This window comes from Octodon degus, unplaced genomic scaffold (assembly GCF_000260255.1).
Source record: "Octodon degus isolate 3935 unplaced genomic scaffold, OctDeg1.0 scaffold00022, whole genome shotgun sequence".
In the NCBI taxonomy this organism is placed as follows: Eukaryota; Metazoa; Chordata; class Mammalia; order Rodentia; family Octodontidae; genus Octodon; species Octodon degus.
The window spans coordinates 2,384,311-2,393,912 of NW_004524598.1; the positions used below are offsets into that span (position 1 = coordinate 2,384,311).

Consider the following 9,602-nt stretch of genomic DNA (forward strand, 5'->3'; position numbering starts at 1 on the left):
AAAGAAAGAAAGAAAGAAAGAAAGAAAGAAAGAAAGAAAGAAAGAAAGAAAGAAAGAAAGAAAGAAAGAAAGAAAAAATAATACAGGGCTGGATGGATTAATCACTTTTGAAACTTTTATTGTTATTTGTTTCTTAATAAAATTATTTAAAAATAAAGAATACAGGGCTGGCGAGATAGCTCAGCACACTAAGAGCCTGAGTTGGCAGGCACACAGACCAGGATTCCATCCTTGGACCCTCAGGTCCCCGCGGTCCCACCCCTGGGGCGTGCTGAGCCAGCTACCAATTCTGGGCATGAAGGTACACGCCTGTAATCCCAACACTGGGGAGGCTGAAAACAGGAGGATAAGTAGAAATCTGATCTGCATAGTGAGATCCTGTACCAAGTACAGAAATGAAAAAATATATAAAATGGTAAAAATAATTTAGAAGTAATGCAAAATTTCATTAACAAAAGTAATAGGAATTCAGCAATCGTTTTATTGCATAATCTTATCCTCAATTGTTTAGACTAACAGACACAAACCTGAAAAATTGGTTTTAAAATGTTATAAGAAATTAAAAAGGAAAAATAAAAAATAAATTTTAAAAAAGTTTTAAGCATTAACTGTTACTTTCACTAGACAAGCAAAAATCAGCAGTACAGTTATCCAAACCATATATGTATGCATACATACATAAATATACCTTTTCTCCTTTCTTCTTTTGTCCTTTTCCTCATTCTGGTTTTTCCTTTCCAATGAACAGCATTTATTGTTTCCCTTTCACAGCATTTATTACAGCTTTCAGATTTTATTTACTTTTTCAGGTTCTTTTACTAACAAGACAATATGATGTTTACACATGCAAGTATGATTTACTTCACTTAAAAGTATGGTCTCTAGGGCTAATGATATAGCTTAGCATCTAAAGCACCTTCTTAGGCAAACTTAGGCAAGTGCAGGGACTGAGGTTAGATCCCTGGCACCACATGGTATGCCAACCCCACCCCAAGGATGGGCAGAACCAGAAAAGAGAATGGCCTCTAGTTGCATCCATTACTGATAAAAGCCTCAAATTTATCCTTTCTTATTGCTGAGTAATACTCCCTTGTGTAAAAATATCACATCTTCTTTATCTATTATTCAGTTGATGGACATTTGGATTGTTTCCATGATCTGGTATGGCAAATTGTGCTGCTATACACATGGTTGCAAATGAATAGCTGTGGTATGTTTTCAGTTCTTCCAGAAAAAATGCTCAGGAGGGGAACAGGTTGGTTGAATGGGACCTCAATCCTAGCTTTCTGAGTAATCTACACATGAGTTCCATAATGGTTGTACGTGTCTACACTTCAACCAAGAATGGAGAAGGTTTTCTTTTGCTTCACAGCCCCTCTAGCATTTCTTATTGGTTGACATAATAAAAACTCTACAGAAAATCAGAATAGATGGTCTTTACCTCAATCTGAGAAAAGTCATCTATGATGAACCACAGCCACATCATGCTAAATGGTCAACAATTGAAAGCCTTCACTTTAAAATCAGGAATAAGACACAGATACCCACTGTCACCACTCCTGTTCAATATGGTTCTGGAAATATTATCCAGAGCAGCTAGACAAGAGAAAGAAATAAAAGGAATAATGAGTGGAGAGGAAGAATTGCCATCATCATTATCTGCAGATGACATGATATTCTACATAGATTTTATTCTGTTCCATCCTTTTTATTTATTTTTTTATTAATTTTATTGAGAAACAAATAGCAATGAGACAGTTTCAAAACAAGTCAGTAGGAAAGTTACAGTAATTAATGCATTGCATATTGTTGTCTTTGTAGTGATTATTCATAGTACAAAATGCAGACATGATATTCCATCCAAACACTATTAGTACAAATCTTTCTTCTCATTGAATTAAGAGAAAGTAGCTGTATATCTATCCTAACTATTTTGTATATACAGATGCAAAATGGTCCTTCATTTGTATCCCTTTTTTTGTTCAGTTTTATCAGAGAAGGGAGTTCCATTGCCATTTAAATATTGTAGGTACGCAGGATTTTATTAGCACATTTGTAGTATATGTTTACATTCCCTGTGTGGATATGAGATGTAATGTATCTTAACTCTTTTGACCATCACTTTCCCTTCCCTCCTCTTCCTGAACACTTGCCCATTTCTTGATGCCCTCCCTCTTTTATTTGCACATATTTACAATACAGAATGGTTACCTTCCTGGGGCGGGGTGTGTCCATGTACATAACACATCTTGATCCCTCTTTTTATCTCCTTTCCCTTCTCTCCCTCTGCTCACCCTCTGCTTCTTGCTCTTCTTCCCAATGAGAAAGATCTTTCTTCCCCATATTCAATTGTCTATCTTTTCTTTGCTTTTTATTTATATTTTGAGTTTTTGATGTAAAAAAATGCAATGTTTAAGCTTTTGTGTCTAGTTTATTTTAGTTAACATAATGGCCCCAAGGTGCATCCATTTTCCTGCAAGTGATGCTACTATAAACATAAATTTGTGTATCACTGTAATATAATTTCTTTAACTGTTCTGGAAATATACTTAAAATGAGACTAGCTAGGTCAATTAGAATTTTTAGTTTCAGTTTTGGAGGGAACTCTCGTACTGATTTCCACAGTGGTTTTGCTAGCTTATGTTCTTGCCAATAGCATAGAAGGATTCCTTTTCTCACATTACTTCACCAGCATTAATATTACTTGATTTCTTGATGATGGTCATTCTTTCTGTAGTAAGATGGAATCATAATATTCTTTTAATTCATGTTTTTCTAGTGACTATCAATGTTGTACATATTTTCATGTATTCATTGGCAATTTGTACTTCTTCTACAAAGTCTATATTCTTTTCATTTTTTTTTGAGGCTTCTATTTTGGGGCATCTAATATTTTGACTTCTATATAGGTTATGATTCTCACAAGTATTATTTAAACTTTGTTATGGTGTGTCTGTGTGTCCCAAAATATCATGCAGTCATGGGGACAGGCTTGTAGAGTTTGTGATTGATTTATGGTGCAATTCTGGGATGCTGAGTGTTAGTGCTATACTCACCCTGGAGAAGGTAGCCTACATACAATATGAAGAGTTGTTCTCTTTTTCCTCCCTCTTTGCTCTTGTTACTTTTGCTGGCTTCCACCACCATGAACTGTTGCCCCTCTATCATTTGTGACTCTTCCTTAAAGCCAGCTGATTTTGGACTAAAACCTCCAGAAACTGTGAGCCAAACCTTTCCTTTATTTACACCTTGGACGTTGGTTATTTTGTCCCAGCAATGAGGAAAAAAGCAACCGAAAAGTAACAGAACTGAGGTTGGTTTCTGTGATTACACTGGACATGTAGTTCAGGAGCCTTTGGAAATGTCTTGTGGGAGGAGTTTGGAAAGGTTAGGAGATGTGGCCTGAAAGAGTAATACTAGCAAACCATAGCTTGTTCAGTATGGGAGATTATGGTCAGCGATTAGAAGACCAGAAGGCTGATAGAATCCTGCCAGTACAGTTAAGGCTTAAAATATTTCTTCTAGGAAGAAGTACTATGTTGACTGTTGGACTTCAAACAATGTATTTTATGGCTTGGCAAAAGTTTGTCTGCCTTTTGTTCATATCCAGATATTCTGCCTGAGGCTAAGATTAAGGCTTGCAGAACTAATTAATCTGGCACAAGAAATTTCAAGACAATCCAATGTTGAGGCACTGGCATGGCTATTTTTAGGGACTTTTTTTCAGATTTATGGTGTGATTCAAGAACAAAGTGTAGATCAGGGTGATTTACAATATTATGAGTTTGGCCAGAAAAAAATCTCCAGTAAAGCTGTGGACTGAAAGACAGAAGAAAGGAAATTTTGATTGCTGAGAAGGGACAGAATACAAAAGATGCCTTGAAGGTATCACAAGTAGAAGCAAGTCTCTTTGCTTTGTAGCCTCAAAACTACAAAAGTGAGAGTTTTCTTTAAGAAAAAAGCTGCACAGGTCCACGTTCCAGAGAGTTAATGGTCTAGAGAACTTGTGCCTCAAAACAGAATGCAGAGTGCTCAGTTATCCCAGCATTTATCTCCTTCATCCAAAAAAGAGAAAAGCCTGGCTACTGTTCCAGCTGGCAGCAGACCTGGGCAGTATCCACATGGTGCTGGTTTTTGGTGCATGCAAAATTCAAGAGTTGTAGGGTAAAAAAGGTTTCCACCTAGATTTCAGAAGGCCTGAGAGGCCAGGCAGTGCACCACTGAGAGGGCACTGTGCAACATAACACTGTGTAACACTGTAAGTGTAAAGCCAGAGATACAGTGGAGATCCCTGAAGTTTGGAGTATCCAAAAACATGGATCATTTGCAAAAACTTTCAAGGAGATAATGAAGAAGGCCTAAGACAGAAGCCATAGAGGTTCAACCCCTGAAAGTGCCATGGAGCAGAATCATGCAAACGTTTTAGGGTTCAGAACTTATGTTACGGTTTGTGTCTAGTTTTTCCCCCCAAAGATTCATGTATTTGTGGGGTGGCTTTTGCATTTCGTGATTAATTATTATGGGTGTGGATGCTACACCTGTCCTGAGGCAGGTAATTTTCATTAAAATGTAAGGAAGATTGAGAGGCTAGCTAGCTGCCTGAGCGGCTGTCCCTCCCTTGTGCTCTTGCTCTTTGCCACCACCATGAAAGTTTTCTCTCTTCCTTTTGCCACTCTGCCTTGGAGCCAGCTGAGTATGGACTGATACCTCCAGTAATTACGAGCTGAATAAACCTTTCCTTCCTTCATTTTGGGTGTCAGGTATTCGTCTCAGCAATGAAAAAAGAGTAACTGAGATAATTTACCACAGGTTAGTTCAGATGTTCCACAAGAAACTATAGGATTTAATGTTTACCCTGATGGATTTTGCACTTGTTTTGGTCTCAATGCTTTGTTTTGCCCTGTTTGTAACTTTTGAAATAGAAATGTCTATCTTGTGCCCTTAAATGTTGAAAGTGTTTAACCTTATTTTAATTTGTATGAGGACTCACAGCTAAGAGTTTGCCTTAACTCTCAGTGGAGACATGGAACATGGACTTTTCAGCAATACTGAAATTGTTCGGATTTTGGCAACTCTTAGAAATAAACTAGATGACTTTTACATAAAGGGAAGTGCATGAGTCTTTGAGGACCCAAGGTGGAAAGTTATGATTGGTGTCTAGATAGAACCCCCAAACTCCATGCAATTATGGGTTTGGCTTCTAAATTTTATGATTGATTCATAATCCAATGCTGGGGTGTGAGTGTGAGTGTTATACCCACCATATGGCAGGTAAACTGCATGCAGTAAAAATGAGGGAAAGATGCTTACTCTCTGGCTTCTCTCTTTCCGTTCTTGTTGCTTTCACTGTCTTCCACCACCATGAACAGTTGTTCCTCTTCCATACTACCCTGCCTCAAAGCCAGCTGATCATGGACTAAAACTGCCACAAACTATGAGTTAAATAAACCTCTCCTTCCTTAACTTTGCATGTTGGGTATTTTGTCCCAGTGTTGTAGGCAGCTTAATTAGATAGAAATACTATGGGCAGTCAGACAGGGGTAGGCCCTCAAGGAGACAATATGGAAGACAAGGTGATTTTGTGACTTTGGAGAAGACAGCCCCTCCCCACTGTGGGCCAGTGAGTCAGACCTCAAGAAGAAAGTAAACAAATGCAGCCACATACGTCCCTAGGGATGGGTGTCAGGGATTGATATTCTAAAGAGGTCTCAATCCCCTTGAAAGAGCCCAAATGAGTCACTAACCCAGCCCCCAACAGGAAGAGACCCTGTCCTGTATTCACGCCTGCTTGTTAAGTGACTTGTTTCCTCATTTGGTACTGGATTTAATCAATTTTACCTGAACAATGGTACTTGTAATTTCTTTGGTTGACCATAGCTTTATCCCACCTCATGCCCACCTAAGTGAGTTCCCATGTCCTCTACCACCTTAGACCCGCCTCACCACATGGTTTTACCTATTAAAGTCCCTGGAAGAGACAGCTTCCCAGGCACAACCTTCTTGGTCCAACTTTCTGTCCCTCTCTAGGGTAGAAGATTTCTTTCCTCCAATAAATATATTCTGCTCTTAACCCTCATTTGTCCCTAAAATTTGTTCTTCAGTTTTAGAGAACACAAACTCATCCCAGGTATCTTTCAGGTTGAGAGTTTCATTTTTCCCTATATCACCAGCAGTGAGCAAAATGTAACCAAGACAATATTCTAAACTAATATTAACAAAATTTATTTTTATTTTTATTTTATTTTATTTATTTGAGAGAGAGAGAGAGAGAGAGAGAGAGAGAGAGAGAGAGAGAGAGGTCTGTGTGTGTGTGTGGCCAGCTCAGCCCACCAGGGGGCGGGGCTGGCTGGCATGTGGTGCTGGAGGATTGAACCGCGGTCCCTGATGCTTTGCTAAGCTTGTTCTAAGTAGGTGCTTTAGACCACTGAGCCATCTCTCTAGCCCCAATATTAACAAAATTTTTGAAATGATTGTAAATAGTAGTATCTGTTGTAAACTCAATTGCTATGATTTTCTATAAAATGCTAGTAGCTTAAGGGGATAGGAATTATATTCCCAAATATCTTAAATCACAATACACACATAATGATTATATAATGTTTTCCTAAGAGTATTAAACATAAGAAAATTAAAGACAGAATCCCTGAAATTTATGCTTTTCCTTTTTACTTTTTGAGGCAATGAATATGTTATGGTTTGTAACTACATGTCACCACAGGCTTCAGGTGCTCATAGCTGTAGTTTGTGAGAGATGATTTGAACATGGAGGCTGATATTTATAAGTGAATTAGTCTAATGATGAGCTTATAGCTAAATGTGATGATGGAAAGTAAAACCCATTGAGAGTAGGTGGGTCACTGTCTACATGACCTGGAAGGATTTCCCTCCTTTCCTTCCTTGCCCTTTCTGTTTCCTGCCATTACACCATAAAGGCACTTTCCTTCCATTATACCACTCTGCCATGATGCCAAGTTTAGAAGCCAGTTGACTGTGAACCAAAACCTGTACAAGCTGCGAACCAAAATAAACTTTTCCTCTTTTGAGTTGGGGTTGTCAGGTTTTATGTCTCAGTGACAAAAGGATAACTAGAAAGAATATTTAAATGAAAAACACATACACTGAATGACAAATACAACAGTGAAATGTAATGTGATGCATATAACATATGCATGTAAATGTCTCAAGAAAAGTACATTTATATAGAATATAGCATGTGAAGAAGAATCCATTACTCAAAAACTGTTGTGTAATGACCTGAATCTGTTCCTGTTTGTATTGCTATAAAGTTTATTGTTTGTTTATTTAATTTTGAATTAAGTTTATGATTAGGTGTGTTTTTACCTATGATTACTTCTTTGATCTATCAAATTTTGGGGCAGGAGGTTCTCAAAAATCAAAGCAAAAATAATTACTTGCAGGGCAATCATTTGTGCTGTGAAATCATTTACAGTGAACCATGCTTATTTGTTCTTTATAAAGAACCATTGCAATTATAAAAATGATGTGATCATGTTTTCTGTTCATCAGCCACAATAAAGTTTTATATAGAAGCACGCAGTTATAAATAACAATACCAGAAAACTATTTTTTTTTCCTTTAAGATGGAGCAATCCCTGGGTCAGAGGAAGTTCTCAGACTCCATTGATATAATTTTACCCTCTTGGTCAACAACACTTTTAAAAGGATCAGGAATTGGGAATGGAATCTGTAACCAAATCAAGTGGCATGACTGATGGATAAAACACAAGCTTTATGTTCAGCCTACTTTATTCAAATAAGTTAATCTTCCCCTTTTATAATAATTATAATATTCCCTATTTTTCTGATATATACTTGAATTTTATATATTCTGTAACCAAATGACATTATTTTTCAAGAGTCTTTTTTGTTTTTATAACATTAAGTTTTATTCAATACACAGCTTACATTTTTATAGACTTTTATGGTCACTCTTTGAACTTGGCTTGTTAAATAAATATTTATGTAAGTATAATCAACATATAATTGCCTTAATAACAAAAGAATGTGCTGCTCAAAATACAATTGGGATGCTTGAGCTTTTCATAAAATTCTGATAAAGATGTTATTAGTTAAAATGTTCAAAGACTCACCGTTCATCTTTCACTTTCCTAGGGATATTAGAACTTCTTTTATCTTCATAAAACTTCATAGTTTGAGAAATACGTGCATACACATGCTCCTTTGTAAGAGTAGGAAGACCAAGAGCTAGCTGTGACTGAGGGAGCCCATGACTTCTGACATAGCAGCCACACAGGAGACATTCAGTGGGTACTCCATTTACAGCAGAAAGATCCTGACGCTGATGACAACTATCTAGCTGCCCTTTTAAGGGATGGCTCGGCCCAGACTCATGGAAACACGTAAATGTGGAGCTATATCTCTTCCTTCTGGAGAAACCAGTGTTTCAGACTCAGAAATCTGCAATGAGTCTAAAGCAAAGGAGACCACAAACTTGAATTTAAGTTTGATTTCTCTCTTGTATCAAAGGAGTACCAGCTGTTTTCAGTCTAGAACATAGCTGCGGCCAAGTTCTTTCCATACTTTATTCTCACAACTCAACTGTGACTACGCCAGTGCCACTTTGCACTAAAATCTAAGCTTTTCCCCTAGACGTGACCCAAACTTGTCTTTCAACATTATCTTTTGTAGGGTACATACTGGCTAATTTGCTTCACTTTTGTGTTTTGTTTTTTCCACTTCATGATCCTTGCTAGCCTATCTTCTGTATGTCTCAGGTTTGAATTCCTGCCCTCCATTCTTCCTCACACTGCAAAATCCACACCTTGGAAAAGGCTACCTGTCTTGCAAGAAATCATATTCTTCTAGTCAGAGCAGTTATGATTCTGTTAGCATTTATATATTTCTATGGTTTGTGTCTATATGTCCCTGCAAAGCCATATGTGGTTATGAGGCAGGATTCTAAGCCTTTGATTGATCCATGGTCCAAAGCTGGAATTATGGGAGTAAGTGTTACACCTGTCCTAGGGAAGGTAGCCTGCAGACAATATAAGGGAGGGAAAGAGACCTTCTTTTTCTGATCCTCCCCTTTTTCTCTTGGTGATTTTGATGTCCTTCAGCTGCCATAAGCTGTTGACCTCTGCTATGCATAACTCTGCCATGGACCCAGCTAAATATGGATGGAAACCTTCACAAACTTTCCTTCGTTAATTCTGAGCATCAGATATTTTGCCTCAACAACAAAAAAGTATAACCAAGACATATATGCAGTTTACTGCACCACATTTTAAAATTTAAAGTTAAATTTCAAAAAATTATGCATTTTTATATTAAGTTCTATAGATTATTATAAATATAATGTATTTGGGAAAAAGATAGCCTTTGCATACAGCTGCAAGTTTAAATCCAGACCATCAATTACTAGCTAAATGACCTTGTAACACTTTAAACTTAGGTTAAAATTTATATTTTTCATACAAATGTGAGTTATAATAATGTATTGAGTGATTACTAATAAGTAAATTATGCAGGATTGTATTATTTGCTTATATATATATCTTGAACATTTTTATCCTGCTTTGCTTTTGTTTTTCCCAATTAAAGTTAAGCACCTTGTAGCAACC

The 9,602-nt window shown here is 37.1% G+C and overlaps 1 pseudogene; it reads right to left on the reverse strand.

The window, feature by feature from the left end:
* LOC101589759 overlaps positions 1-5,384 on the reverse strand; it is a 56,137-nt pseudogene extending 50,753 nt beyond the window's left edge.
* Positions 5,385-9,602: the final 4,218 nt, after the last annotated feature.